This window comes from Pongo abelii, chromosome 1 (genome assembly GCF_028885655.2).
Source record: "Pongo abelii isolate AG06213 chromosome 1, NHGRI_mPonAbe1-v2.0_pri, whole genome shotgun sequence".
Taxonomy (NCBI): domain Eukaryota; kingdom Metazoa; phylum Chordata; class Mammalia; order Primates; family Hominidae; genus Pongo; species Pongo abelii.
Window position 1 is genome coordinate 139,461,909 of NC_071985.2, and position 14,492 is coordinate 139,476,400.

At 37.7% G+C, this 14,492-nt stretch overlaps 1 protein-coding gene across 5 annotated transcripts in view; it reads right to left on the bottom strand.

Moving 5' to 3' along the window:
* FNBP1L (formin binding protein 1 like) overlaps positions 1-14,492 on the bottom strand; it is a 99,164-nt gene that overhangs the window by 33,168 nt on the left and 51,504 nt on the right. The gene's annotated exons all lie outside the window — the stretch shown is intronic.

Below are 14,492 nucleotides of genomic sequence, written 5' to 3' on the forward strand. Positions count from 1 at the left end.
CTCCATAACTCTACTTTTATATGCAAATCATTATGTGACTCCTTACTCTTCTCTTTTCTAGGCAAATGAATTACATTCTGACCTGTAACTGTTTTTTGCCTTCATCCATGTCTGTTCTTAACATTCTTACAGTAGAATGCTACCTTATTTCATCTTTTCAAAATCAGAAAGAGACTAGCATATGGACTTTGGAGCCAGATTGGACCTTTGTTTGAATCCTGGTTGGTTGGTTGGTTGGTTGGTTGGTTGGTTGGTTTATTGAGATGGGGTCTCACTGTATCGCTCAGGCTGGAGTGCAGTGGTGCGATCTCAGCTCACTGAAACCTCAGCCTCCTGGGTTCAGGCGATTCTCCAGCCTCAGCCTCCTGAATAGCTGGGATTACAGGTGCATGCCACCACACCCAGCTGATTTTTGTATTTTTAGTAGAGACAGGGTTTCACCACATTGGCCAGGCTGGTCTCGACTCCTGACCTCAGGTGATCCACCTGCCTCAGCCTCCCAAAGTGCTGGGATGAGCCACCATGCCCAGCCTGAATCCTGGCTGTTTTATGTAGTGCCTATGTGACCTTGGACAATGTGCCTAACTTCTCTGTCCCCTCATTTCCTATAAATGGTGCAAACAGTACCTACCCCATACAGTTAGGAGAATTAAATGATATAAAGTGCTTTATACCCTGAGTCTCAAAGTATGGTCAACCTGGGTCCAGCATGGGTCCATAGACTCTTTGGTAATAATCTACAATAAGATATGTACAGAAGTTGGGAATAATTGTATTTCTTTTGAATCTAATAATTAAAAATTAGGGCCTATATTTTCTATGTCTCTTTTATGTCATGTTTCTAGTATTTAATTTTTATTGTTTACAAAAGCATCAGTACACAATGGATTGGAAACTAAAACTGGTCCATCATCACAAACAATTTGAGATGCACTGCTTAAAACTATAAGCAGTTTTAAAGTAAGTGGCCCTAGTATCTTTCAATACTATAAAAGAATCACTGTCTTAATTATTCTCAGATTAGTATCAATTAATTCCACTTGAGTCAATTTATTCATTCTACAAATTGTCTATTGTGTGCTAAACACCATGCAAACTACTAGGAGCATCATAAATAAAAGAGGACCCATGAGCAGGAGACTTATACTCTATTGAAAGGAGACAAGTATATACCAATAATTGTAATATACAGCATGGTAAGTGCTATGATAAAGATATACAAAGAAAAGGAAGACCTAACACCCAGTGAGGGGTGGATAAAGAACAGGCAAGACACTGAGAAAAGAGTTCAGATCAACATGTATTGAATTCCTACCATCAAGAAACCCATAGTTGTCACTGATTATAAAGTTAGGGACAAGATGAAAGCATTAGCACTTTACCCACTCTAGGGTGCAACCATAGCTCACTGTAGCCTCAAACTCCTGGGCTTAAGTGATCCTCCTGCCTCAGCCTACCAAGTAGCTGGGACTACAGGCACACATCATCATGCCTCACTAATAATATTTATATATACTTTTTAAAGAGACAGGGTTTCACTATGTTGCCCAAGCTGGTCTCAAACTCCTGGCCTCAAATGATCCGCCTGCCTTGGTCTCCCAAAGTACTGGGATTACAGGTGTGAGTCATCCTTCTTGGCCTTCAAAGCTTTGCTGATATTTAATATGTCACTACACTAATACATGTACATAATTTACAAACTGTGCAGTCATATGCTCAAACATTTTTTACAGGTGAGCAATAAAAAGTTCAGAGATCTCTGGTCTAGAGAAATCAAATATAGAGACACTCTTACATAACATAATATGGTAAGAACAATAGAGGGCTCTGTAAAGAGGGTTCCCCAGGGGTAAAAAGCTAAAATTTCTGATTTGCTGACTGAGCCTAAAGCGATAAACACGAATTGGGCAACTGGAAACCCCTGGGGGGAGGATTCTGCTCATTAGAGAAGATCTAATGAGCAAAGACAAAGAAGTGGGGGAAAACAGAGCATATAAGAATTGTAAGTGGGTTCAATGTTGCTGGAACATCAAATATGAGCTAGAGAATTGCAAGTAGTAAGGTGAAAAGTAAGAGGGGAACGAAGCAGAGACCCTTCTAAAGTCATATGAAGGAACTCTGAATAAATACTCTTGACCAGTGGTTATTAATCCTGGTTACCCAAACACTAACAAAACTCACTGTTATGAATGATTTACTAATTCACTCAAATATCAGCAAAGCTACTATCTGCTATAAATTGATTATTTCAGATACTAGACTGACAGAAAGAAAGGGACCGAGTCATGGTTAGCAAACTAGTAACCGGGCATGACCTACAGTCCTTTCTACAAAAGAACTCAGAAAGGAAGAAGGGGAAAACATGATGAACAGAATAATTCCCTAGAATAGGCAAATTCAGAGACAGAAAATAGATAATGGTTGCTAGCACATGGAGGAGGAGGAAATGACTGCTAATGGGTACAGGGTTTTCTTTTTGGAATGATGAAAATATTCTAAAATTCAATTGTGGTTATGGTTGCACAACTCTGTAAATACACTAAAAAACCACTCAAGTGTACACTTTAGCAAGTGAACCTTATGACATACGAATTATACCTCAATAAAGCTTCTGTAGGAGGAGGAGTGGCAGTTGCATAGGCAGTCCATCTGCCACAGGTACCTCTATTCAACAAGTCTAAAATAAAATTTATCTACCTTTTAATCTTCTTTTACATACCTCTTTTCTTACATTAGTGGCACTACCATCCATCTAGAATTTAGACATTTAAGCCAAAAATTTGACAATCATCCTACACTTTCTCCCACCTTAACATGTTCAATCCCTACAGATTCTATTTCCTAACTTTTTTAAAAACAATAATTTTTATAATAAAAAGGAAAAAATACACAAAGAGAAGCCCTGTCTTGTGACTACTTTACAAAATTGTTTTGTATACAGATGTGGGAGGACAGGCTGCTGGAAGCTACCGCAATATCTTGAAACCATGAGGAGAAAGACCAAGAGATGTTCGAAAATGCCCTGACATCATCACTGAGCTCTAGAATGCCGCTTCCAAATTTGTTGTATAAAATGACTCTATTACGTGAAGCTGAATGCTTCTTAACTGACACTATAGAAGAGTTAAATAAAAATGCCCAGTAGAGATATATAGTAAAAACTACAACTCTAAAGAAACTTCTGGGATCACGATGCAGATATGAGGGTAAACATGTGTAAAGACAATAACAGAAACAAGGAGTTACCATTTGTCATCCATGTATTACTTGCCAATCTTAATGCTAAACTCTTTATATATAATCTTATGCTTACAACAACTGCAAGCAGATATTATTAGCCTGACTTTACAGGACTCAGACACATTAAGTGACTTGCCTACAGTCAAATAGCCAGTAAGTGACAAAGCCAAAACCTTCCTTAAATCTGATGCCAATACCAGAGATGGTTAAAATAATGAATGTGAATGAGGCTACTAAAGAAGTATGAAATGATAGGTAGCTAAAGACCATCTACAAACACAAATTTAACAGGGAAGGAAGAAGAGTTGCTTCAGAAGAACAATAAGGATGAACTAAGCTAGGAAGATTACAGGTAAACTATGTCCCACTACCTATTTTTAAAACAAAATTTTATTGGAATGCACTACACTCATTCATGCATGTATTGTCTATGGCTGCTTTTGCATTACAACAACAAAGCTGAGACAACCAAGTTGAGTAGACATATGGGTAACAGAAAACCCAAGAGAAGGGATTTTTTTAAAAGACATTCTCAGACAAGCCAGGTGAGGTGTCTCACGCCTGCAATCTCAGTGCTTTGGGAGGCCAAAGTGGGAGGATCCCTTGGGGCCAGGAGTTCGAGGATGCAGTGAGCTATGATCGTTGCCACTGCACTCCAGCCTGGGAAAGAGAGTGAGACCCTGTCTCTTAAAAAAAAGGAGACACTTAAGACATTTTGGGAGGCCAAGGCAGACAGATCATTTGAGGTCAGGAGTTTGAGACCAGCCTGACCACCATGCTGAAAACCTGTCTCTACCAAAAATACAAAAAAATTAGCCAGGCATGGTGGCGCACTCCTGCAGTCTCAGCTACTCGGGAGGCTGAGGTACAAGAACTGCTTGAATATGGAAAGCGAAGGTTGCAGTGAGCTGAGATTGTGCCACTGCACTCCAACCTGGGCGACAGAACAAGGCTCTGTCTCAAAAAAAAAAAAAAAAAAAAAAAGAGGAAGAGGAAGAAGAAGAGGAGGAAAAGAAGAGGAGGAGGAGGAGGAAGAAGAGGGTGAAGAAGAAGAAGAAGTTGTTCTAAGACAGAAACAGTCTATTATCATCAAAGATAATAAAACAGGTACCTAAAATATCCATGGAATTTAGCAATCACCAGGTGATTTAACGGTATGGTTATGACAGGCACAGTCTCCAACCTATAAATGGGGTTGTATTCTAGAAATTACTTTTAAGTTCAGTGGTTTTGAAGCGCAAACTCATGAACTGCATTAAACAAGTCAAATTTAAGCAAAAAGCATGTCATAGAGTGAGTAGTTTCAAAGATGGACTACATTTTTATATATCAACATTTTAAACATTGTTTAGGGTCCCAGTCTGTAGGGGACACGTTTTACCTACCTGTATCACTACCCTTCTTTTGTAACAGCTTGTGGAAACGCATTTCTGCTCATCAAAAAGCCATGTTATTTCACACACTTTCCAGCCCCCTAACAGTTTGGTAGAACCACGTGGCCAATTCTGCATTGGGCTATGAGCTCTGTGTAAGTACAGGCTGAAGCATTTAGAGCTTGTGTACAACCTTCTGGGCTCCCTCATTCTCTGCTGAAGCAACTGTGGAGGTTGAATGATGAGATGAAGATGAGAACAGTATGGATCCTTGAGTTACCACATGGGCTGTCTGAACTTGTAGCAGACTTTGCATGATTAAGAGTGTTAATAAATGTTTAGTTATGTTTAGTCCCTGGGATCTGGAATTTATTATTCTAGTATAGCCTAACATATCCTAAAATACAGCTCCTCCACTGTCATGCCTATGAACCTGTGGTCACGGTGACCACATATTAAGGTCCAGGAGTATTTATTTGATCCAGGTCCATTAATCTAGGCCAATGAAAGTCAATCCTAAAATTTCTGTTGTAATTCTTAGGAAGGCATGCTCTCTTTCTGCTGAAGTTGTTAAATTGATAGGACATAATCTTAAAGCCATGGGAAAAGAGCCTACTGGGAAATTAAACCAACACAGAGAAAAGCAAAGCCAAGAAGATCCTAAACACTTCTCTAAGTACCTGGATCCCTAAATTTTTCACTCAAATAAGCCAGTAAATTCCTTTCTTTGTTTAAATCAATCTGAGTTAGGCTTCTGATACTTGAAAGAATTATGAGTACTACAGAGGGTAACCAAGGAATTCATTAATAGCTTAAACATCACATAAATAACACTAATTTGAACTCTAGCTTCTGGGAGGAAGAGCACATGTAACACAAGAGGTAAGGGGAAGAGGAAGAAAATAACTCTGTATTTTGAACATGCAGGGTAGTCCTAAGCAATTTTAAATATAAATTCCTCTTGCCTCCCTGTATGTAAAACTCACACATCTATAAGTGACTCATCCCAAACCCCAATATCCTGAGCCCTCAGATGCCATACACAGGTCACTAAAGACTCCATTCAAGCCAACCCTGCAACCTGAAAAACTATAGCACTGTCCATGAAGTTCTTCTCATTTTCCACCAAATCCAAATTTCTAGGAAAATATATGCTCTGAAAGAAGACACATCAAATTATTATTTTGAGATAGGGTCTCACTCTGTCACCCAGGCTGGAGTACAGTGGCACAATCTTGGCTCACTAAAACCTCCACCTCCTGGGTCAAGCAATCCTCCCACCTCAGCCTCCCAGGTAGCTGGGACTGCAGGCACATGTCACCATGCCTGGCTAATTTTTTTGTATTTTTAATAGATATGGGGTTTCACCATGTTGGCCAGGTTGGTCTTGAACTCCTGGACTCAAGCGATCCACCAGCCTCCACCTCCCAAAATGCTGGGATTATGGGGGTTAGCCACTGCCCCGGCTAACACACCAAATTATTAATAGTACTCACTTCTCAGGAGAGGAACTGGGAAGGGACTTGAATTTAAATGTTATAATGATCATATAATGCTTTCATAATTAAAAAAAATAAAACTAGACCAGGCGTGGTGGCTCACACCTGTAATCCTAGCACTTTGGGAGGCCGAGGCGGGTGAATCACCTGAGGTCAGGAGTTCAAGACCAGCCGGGACAACATGGCAAAACTCCGTCTCTACTAAAAATACAAAAATTAGCCAGATGTGGTGGTGTACACCTATAATCCCAGCTACTAGGGAGGCTGAGGCAGGAAATCACTTGAACCTGGGCAGTGGAGGTTGCACTGAGCCAAGATCACACCACTTCACTCCAGCCTGGGAGAAAGAGCGAAACTCCGTCTCATAAATAAATAAACAGAACTAATAATAAAAATATACAATAAGAATTTATTCTTCCGAAGCAGCTGATCTCATTTGGGCCTTCTGAAAAAACAGTCTAAAGTCAACAAAAAGTCATACAAAGGCATGAATGGTTAAGTAAGTCCCAAAAATCCCTGCCTTGCAGTTTTAACACAATATGCTTATTAGCTCAAATAAATTTTAATATGTAAGTGCAAAGCATTCAGATTGTGCCTAAACTAAAAATATTTTAGACAATTCATCTAGTTTAAGACATCTGCCCTTAATGTTACTTCCCCTAGGCTCTTTTTCTGTTCACCCCTCTCTAAATCCAGGTTTTCCACCAATTATGATAGCAGTTTATGTATAAGACATGTTTTTAGTATGTTGTCATAAATCAGGAGTTAACTGAAACACAAGTTTTATACACACAGTACATATTACAGAAATTATAACAGATTCCATAGATATGCTGATACATTGTTTGGGGGGTGGGGGAGGGAGGGACAGAGAGAGAGAGAGAGAGAGAGAGAGAGAGAGTGTGTGTGTGTGTGTGTGTGTGTGTGTGTGTGTGTGTTCCATGTTTTTCTATGTACTTTGGCTTCATGCACTCTGGATACAAAAGAAACTAATGTTGTTCCTTCAGTTGTCAGAGAAGGCTTCTAAATTTAGTGGGCATCTCCAAAGATTATAGCAGTCTATACATATTAGTTATATATGTGATATTAAATATATCACCCTTTTTAATATATATTTAAGTTGTTGATTCTAATCTTTTTATCCATTCTAGTTTTGTCATGTTTATATTTACTTTTGAGTTTCAGTAAAAATTACAAAATATTCCAAATACTTTCTCAAAACATTAATTCACTTCTATTAAAACATTTTGCAGCTAAGTGCCAGAATGTAAACTCTCTCAAAAATCTTAAAAGACTGAGAATCACCTCTATACATTTTCAACCTTTCAATATTTGAGAGGCTGAGTTCTAATTACTGTTTAAGAGGTGATCAATATACTATTTATTTATAAAATGGAATATAAATCATACCATTTCTTCCAGCAAAGGGTAATATTAGAGACCTGAGACTCACTGACTAGTACACCTTTTCTTAACTTACTTAAGAGCTGCCAGATTAACACATATGGCCCAATTTGTGGGCTCAGTTAAGTGACCCAACGATAGAAAACAAAATAGCTGAGCCAACGAGATCCCTTTCTGAAAGTTGTAAGACTTTGGATCTGACACAGCTTTGAGGCCAGTATGGGAGCTGAATCTCTAAGACATAAAACTGGCACTGTTGATGACTGTATTTCCTGCCACGTGGAGAAAGCCAGTCTGCACTAAAAGAATAAAGCCACCAACCCACCAAAAGAAGAAGAAGAAAAGACAAAGGGCTTTGACTGTGTTTCAGATACTGTCCTTATTTTTTTCTGTGACCTAGCTGTAGACCAAGCCTTCCAGCAGTATGACTATTCCACTTCTTGAACTCAATAAAAAATTAAAATCAATAAATCAATAAATTTATATTGTAAATAAATTTCTCATTATACTTAAATTAGCTCAAGCTGGAGTTCCATCACTTTTGGCCAAGAATTTTCTCTCTTATAGTAAAAAATTAAACATAAAAGGCATCTATTGCAAAAGAATGAAGCTGGGCCAGGCGCGGTGGCTCACGCCTGTAATCCCAGCACTTTGGGAGGCCAAGACGGGTGGATCACAAGGTCAGGAGTTAGAGACCATCCTGGTCAATATGGTGAAACCCTGTCTCTACTAAAAATACAAAAATTAGCTGGGCGTGGTGGCAGGTGCCTGTAGTGCCAGCTACTCAGGAGGCTGAGGCAGGAGAATCATTTTGTAAAAAGTAAAGTAGAGGTTCCTCTTCAAAGACTTTCCTCCCCATCTAATTAGGAATAGTAGCTTCTCTTAGAAGCAAAATTTATTTAAAGACCTGTGCTAACATTCTTAAATATCTGCTAGCTGTAATAAGGAAATCAATGTACTTTATGCTCTTAGCTCCCACAATTTAGCCTAAATATTTGCCCTAGCATGCTTATACTGGTCCAAGCAAGCATTAGGTCATATAGCCTGTTCCTCTTCCTTATTTAAAAGTGTTTTTACCTTTCTCAACATTCCACAAGTTACTTCCTCCTTCCTTTGTTCCCCTCTACCTTGGCCTCTTTTTAAAAAGTTCTAACTTGCTAGCCAATCGGGGTAAGGTCCCGTTCCAGCCAATGGAAACTGGACACAGCAGTAGGGTGGATGCCTCAGGTTATAAATGACCCTGTCTCCTTTGTTCGGTGTACTCTTGTGGCACGAGTGTACCCTTTCTGCAGGAAGTAAAAATGGCCTTACTAAATAAATTTATGTTCAAGTGCTATTTCTTTACGGCTCCGAGGAACAAACATTTCAAACAGCTTGAACCCAGGAGACGGAAGTTGCGGTGAGCCGAGATCGCGCCACTGCACTCCAGGCTGGGTAACAAGAGTGAGACTCTGTCTCAAAAAAAAAAAAAAAAAAAGAATGAAGCTGGACCCTTATAACACATACAAATATTAACTCAAGATGCATCAAAGACCTGAAACTATAAAACTGAGAAGAAAACATAGGAGAAAATCTTTGTGATACCGGATTTTGCAATGATTTCTTGGATATGACATCAAAAGCAGGCAAAAAAAATAAAAATAGATAAACTGACTACATCAAAATTTAAAACTTCAATGCATAGAAGGGCACAATCAAGAGAATGAAAAGGCAACCTATAGAATGGGAGAAAGAATGTGCAAATCATATATCTGGCAAGGGGTTAATATCCAGAATATATAAATAACTCCTAAAACTCTAGAACAAAAAAAACTCAATTTTAAAAATTGACTTGAATAGACATTTCTCCAAAGATACACAAATGGGCAGGGAAATGCAAGTCAGAACCACAGGGAGATAACAACTCACACCGATTAGGCTGGCTACTTGCAAAACAACAAGGATATGGACTAGCTAGAAGCTTTGTGTATTGCTGGTGAGAATATAAAATCTTTCAGCGGACAAAAGAGTGACATAGAAACCAAATTCTGATAAAGAGGTATGAGAAGAGTAAAATGAGATAGAGACTATGTATTAGTTTGTTTTCATGCTGCTGATAAAGACATACCCGAGACAGGGAGGAAAAAGAGGTTTAATTGGAATTATAGTTCCACATGGCTGGGGAGGCTTTGGACTCATGGCGGGAGGTGAAAGGCACTTCTTACAGACTAGCTATATTTGGACTGCTCTGTATCTAAGCCTACCCGAAATATTTAGGACTGTTCTTAGCAGACACAATGATGTACATAACACCAACTTAATGACCACATCACAATGATGTACATGACACCAAACTCCAGTATTAATAGAAAGCTGCTATGTGGTCAAAGGTTCAGCATGTGGTCAGAGATCCTAATTTCTAAACTAAACTGAAACACACATTATTTAATTATTTATTCATTCAACTTAAATTTAATCAACCAGTTCCAGAGGTACCAGGTAGGCTTGGTATGGGGTACAGAAATGCACATAATATAATCTCTGATCAAAAGGAATTCAGAGATGTCTGCTTTGGCCAAAATAAGAGTAGTTTGTGCGCTTCCTGTCTTCCAGCCTAATTCTCTTCCACTACACCACACTGCCACATCTGAACCAAAAATTTATGTATGCTCTGGGGTGGAGGCTGGGGAATATAATTTCATACAGCACTATCTCTATGATAGAACTTAATAAAATTACTTTTACTAGAAAAAACTAAAATGATATATACTTATCACATATATATGGCTCCTTTTCTTACTTAGAAATCTTAATCTGTTATACAAATACAATAAGTTTATTAAAAGAATGATTGATTTCAGTTGCATATCTTTGCAAACAAAAAACACTACCAAGTGATCTGAAGTAACCATTTTCCATCAATCAAAATGGACATGATTCAATTGTATATAACTATGTCTCCAAATGTAATTAGATGCTTTATTTTCTATTTATTCCCATCCTCAAACCAAAACTAAAAATCGATCAATATCAAACACCAGAATAAAGTTAAACCAACACCATCAAAACACAAGAACAGAAGAGTAAAGGGAGAAAAGACGAAAACAATCTGGAATTACCAAAGATTAAGAAATTTTAATCTTGCGATATATTTAAAATGTAATTGCTTAACATCATGAATATAGCTGATATGATTTGGCTGTGTCCTTACCCAAGTCTCATCTTGAATTACAGTTCCCATAATCCCCATGTGTCATGGGAGGGACCAAGTGGAGATAACTGAATCATGGGGGCAGTTCCCCCATCCTGTTCTCACAACAGTGAGTTAGTTTTCACGAGATCTGATGGTTTTACAGTGGGATTTCCCCTTTGCTGGGCACTTATTCTTCTCCTTCCACCATGATTATAAATTTACTGAGGCCTCCCCAGCCATGCTGAACTGTGAGTCAATTAAACCTCTTTCCCTTATAAATTACCCAGTCTCAGGTATGTCTTTATTAGCAGTGTGAGAATGGACTAATATTATAATATTTAGGAGAAAAAAAAAAGTGCTGCCTCACTATGAAAGAAATTATCCTCTGCACTAGCAAAAATAAGGGGAGTTAACCAAAAGAATTTTTCCCATTAAAGAGGAGGAAACAAACAAGGCAAACCTCTTCCCTTTGGACAAAAGACATACTATAAATAACAGCTGATAATCCAATCATTTACTAAGTAGTCATCCAAAGCAGCAAATCTCAATGTAGATCATTTCAAATTAAACATGCCTTCTCTCAACTCTTCATTACTCCTCATACTTCAACACTCCAATAATTCTGCCCTTGTTGAGAATCACTGCTATTAAGAATCATCCTTAGAATGGAAATGTGCCAAATTCCTTAAGTGTGCTTCATTCCTTCAAATCACCTTTGTAAAGCATCAGTACATAATAAAACCCACTTTCTCAATACAAAATTCTACTTTTCATATCATGAAGTTGTGGGTTCTAGCCACCCTTGCTTCAATGAACTGGAGCTCAAATCCCTTTTCTGCAAGTAAGTGAAAATTGTAATGGTTATTATCAGTCTCAGAACAGAGAGAAGGCAAACAAGCCTGCCATTTGATTAGATGAGTCCTGTTACACTAACAAAACCTGGCCATCTCAAAAGCTTTGAGGTCTAAGTTGTCCTGGACAGTTAAATATTCCACATTACTGAAGTTTTTTTTAATCTTATAAATTATCAATTTTTATTTTATAATTTGTGATAGGAATCTCTTTTGAAGCATATCCTCTTCTTAACAAGTGTTCTAAATTACAAAAGTAATACACAATCACTGAAAAGACTACAATTCAAAAGTGTATGAAATAAAAAGTTCCTTCCCTTATCATTCCCTACTCTCGTTCCACAAGGGTAATTGTTGTAACATAATCTGGGTGTATTCTTCTAGACCTCTTCAGAATACATACAAATTTTATACATAACTGTATATACAAACACAAGTAAGCAATAAAATGATGTTACTGTACATTCAGTTCTTACTGTACATTCATCATTCAACCTGATGAATAAGGCTTTTAAATTTTAAAATGCTGGTACACCTGATTTTTTTAAAACTATCTACCAGTCTTTTTCATCATTCTTCTACTGACAGGCACTTTTACAACCAGAAACTTTTTTTTTTCCTGCAATGAAGAGTTTTGTGCAAACACCTTTGCTCACTCGTATTTTTCTGCAGGAAAGTTTAGAAATGAAAATGCTAGATTAAAGGATAGATTAGACTTTTTAAACATTTTGAGAAACACTGTTATATTCTCTGCCCTCTTTAAAATAATCTGATTCTTTTCTTGAAGGTGCAGGATCATTCTTACCAGTATTTACTTTTTCACTCTGTATAATACAGTGATCCTCTTGGGGCCCTAGAAGTAGATTCACTTCTCACTATGGTTTGGATATGGTTTGTTTGACCCCCACCAAAACTCACGTTGAAATCTGATTCCCAAAGTGGTGGTGTTGGGAGATAGGGCCTAATGGGAGGTGTTTGGGTCATGAGGGATCCGCCCTCATGGATAGTGGTTTGGTGTCATTTTTGGTAGTGAGTTGCGTTCTCACTCTAATAAGACTGGATCGCTTTTTGAGAGTGGGTTTTTAAAGTCAGTATTCCCTTCAGGTTTTCTTTCTCTCTTCATACATCCACGCTTCCCCTTTGACCCATCAAAACCCTGTGCCAGAAGCCGGGGGCATGCCTTTGAACTTACCAGCCTGTACAACCATTAGTTAAATAAACCTCTTTTCTTTATAAATTACCCAGACAGGCATTCTGTTATGGCAACACAAAATGAACTAGGGCACTCCTGCATTAAATTTCATCTATTTTTGTAATTTTTAAACCTTTTCCTTTATTGTTTGTCCCTTTACACTGCCATCACTGTATTACCTATAGCACTTTTTCTCATTTCTATTGGGAAAACTGAGAATTTTCCAATAGAAATCTGATAATTTAATGTGCTAAAATTGAGATCAAATTAAAATTTAAATAAAATTTTTATTTGCCACACAATAATACATCTGGTAGCTGCTATTTTAATCTCTCAGAGGCCATTTCATGCTCTTCTAGATTCTAGAGAGGTAAGTTTCCCAGATCATTAACTTTTGGACAGATGAAACATCATCACTGTGATTATTAATATACTAACAGGCTCCCTGTTTATACTCTCATGTGGAAAATACCTTGTTTAAACAAACAGGAGGAATATGGATTAGGAAATTAGCATAATGCCATTATTCAGTAAATATCATAATAGTGTGTTTATCATTATAAAAATATTATAAGCAAGCTTTTTATTACTCTAGTCTATTCCCTCCCTACATGCAGTCAGTTGGTTACATGCACTATTATAGTGGATATATGAGGCACTCAAGTAACTCCCCCTTCCTTCTGGGACCACTAGTTTAAATTAATTTTGAGTAACTATCCTCCCCCCATCATTAGCTATAAGTCAGTATTAGTAAATTGTTTAGGATAAACACATAACCTAACCAAAGTCAGTATGACTAAAGGAGACCCTCTGCTAGTATTTCTGGAGAAAAGAAGCTTGGTGCAGGCTTGCATTTTCCCTTACTTCCATCCTCTTCCCCTTCTTCCATTCCCCCACTTCCTCTTTCCCTCCCTTCCTTTCTCCCCAAAGGTACAATAGGGAAGACCATCATTCTTCTCCAGGATATGGGGGTATGAAGATGTAAAACCTAGAGCTAAAGGAACACGGAGGATGGTATGAATGGAACCTGAGAATAAAAAGAACAAGAGGGAGCACAGCCAAGAAATGGGGCCTGAAGATTATTTGACCCCTGAATCAAAATATGCCTGGACTTTGTAGTCATGTATACCTGTTTAGGTTGGATTTTTTTGTCACTTCAGGACACTTTTTTACCCTAAACCCTACAGCTAAAACTTTATACTGGCGTCTAGTCTTCAGACTTCAAGCACCATTTTTACTGAATAAGTTCCAGCAACTACTTGTCAACAAAGTCCATCAGTTTTAAGACTAAAATTTTCTCTTTAAAACTTTTATCTTCCAAAACATATTCTAAAATCACATTCATTCATAATATGGAACTGAATACTGACAGAAAGAAACTCAGCTCAGCACACACTCAATTTCCAAGTCTTACAAACTCTGAAGAAAAGAGAAACTGAATAAATATTCAATACTTTGAAAAGATGACTAAAGCAAAAAGTTAGACAGGAATAAAAGTATAAAACACAGAATAACATGCAGATATTTCTTTTTCCTGGCATTTTGCTCCCCAGTTTTCAGATTTTTAAGTGTCTTTCTGGAATGAAAGCTATTTGTGATCCAGCTAGTCAATATTCCTTGTGGCATTGTACTAGCCAACGACTTAATTAATCATTAAAACAAACCAGTTACCTAATTCAATCTAATTCTGATGAAAAACATAGAATTTAACCTCTGGAATATCACATTCCTCTAATATTCAACTGTTTAAACATGTAATTT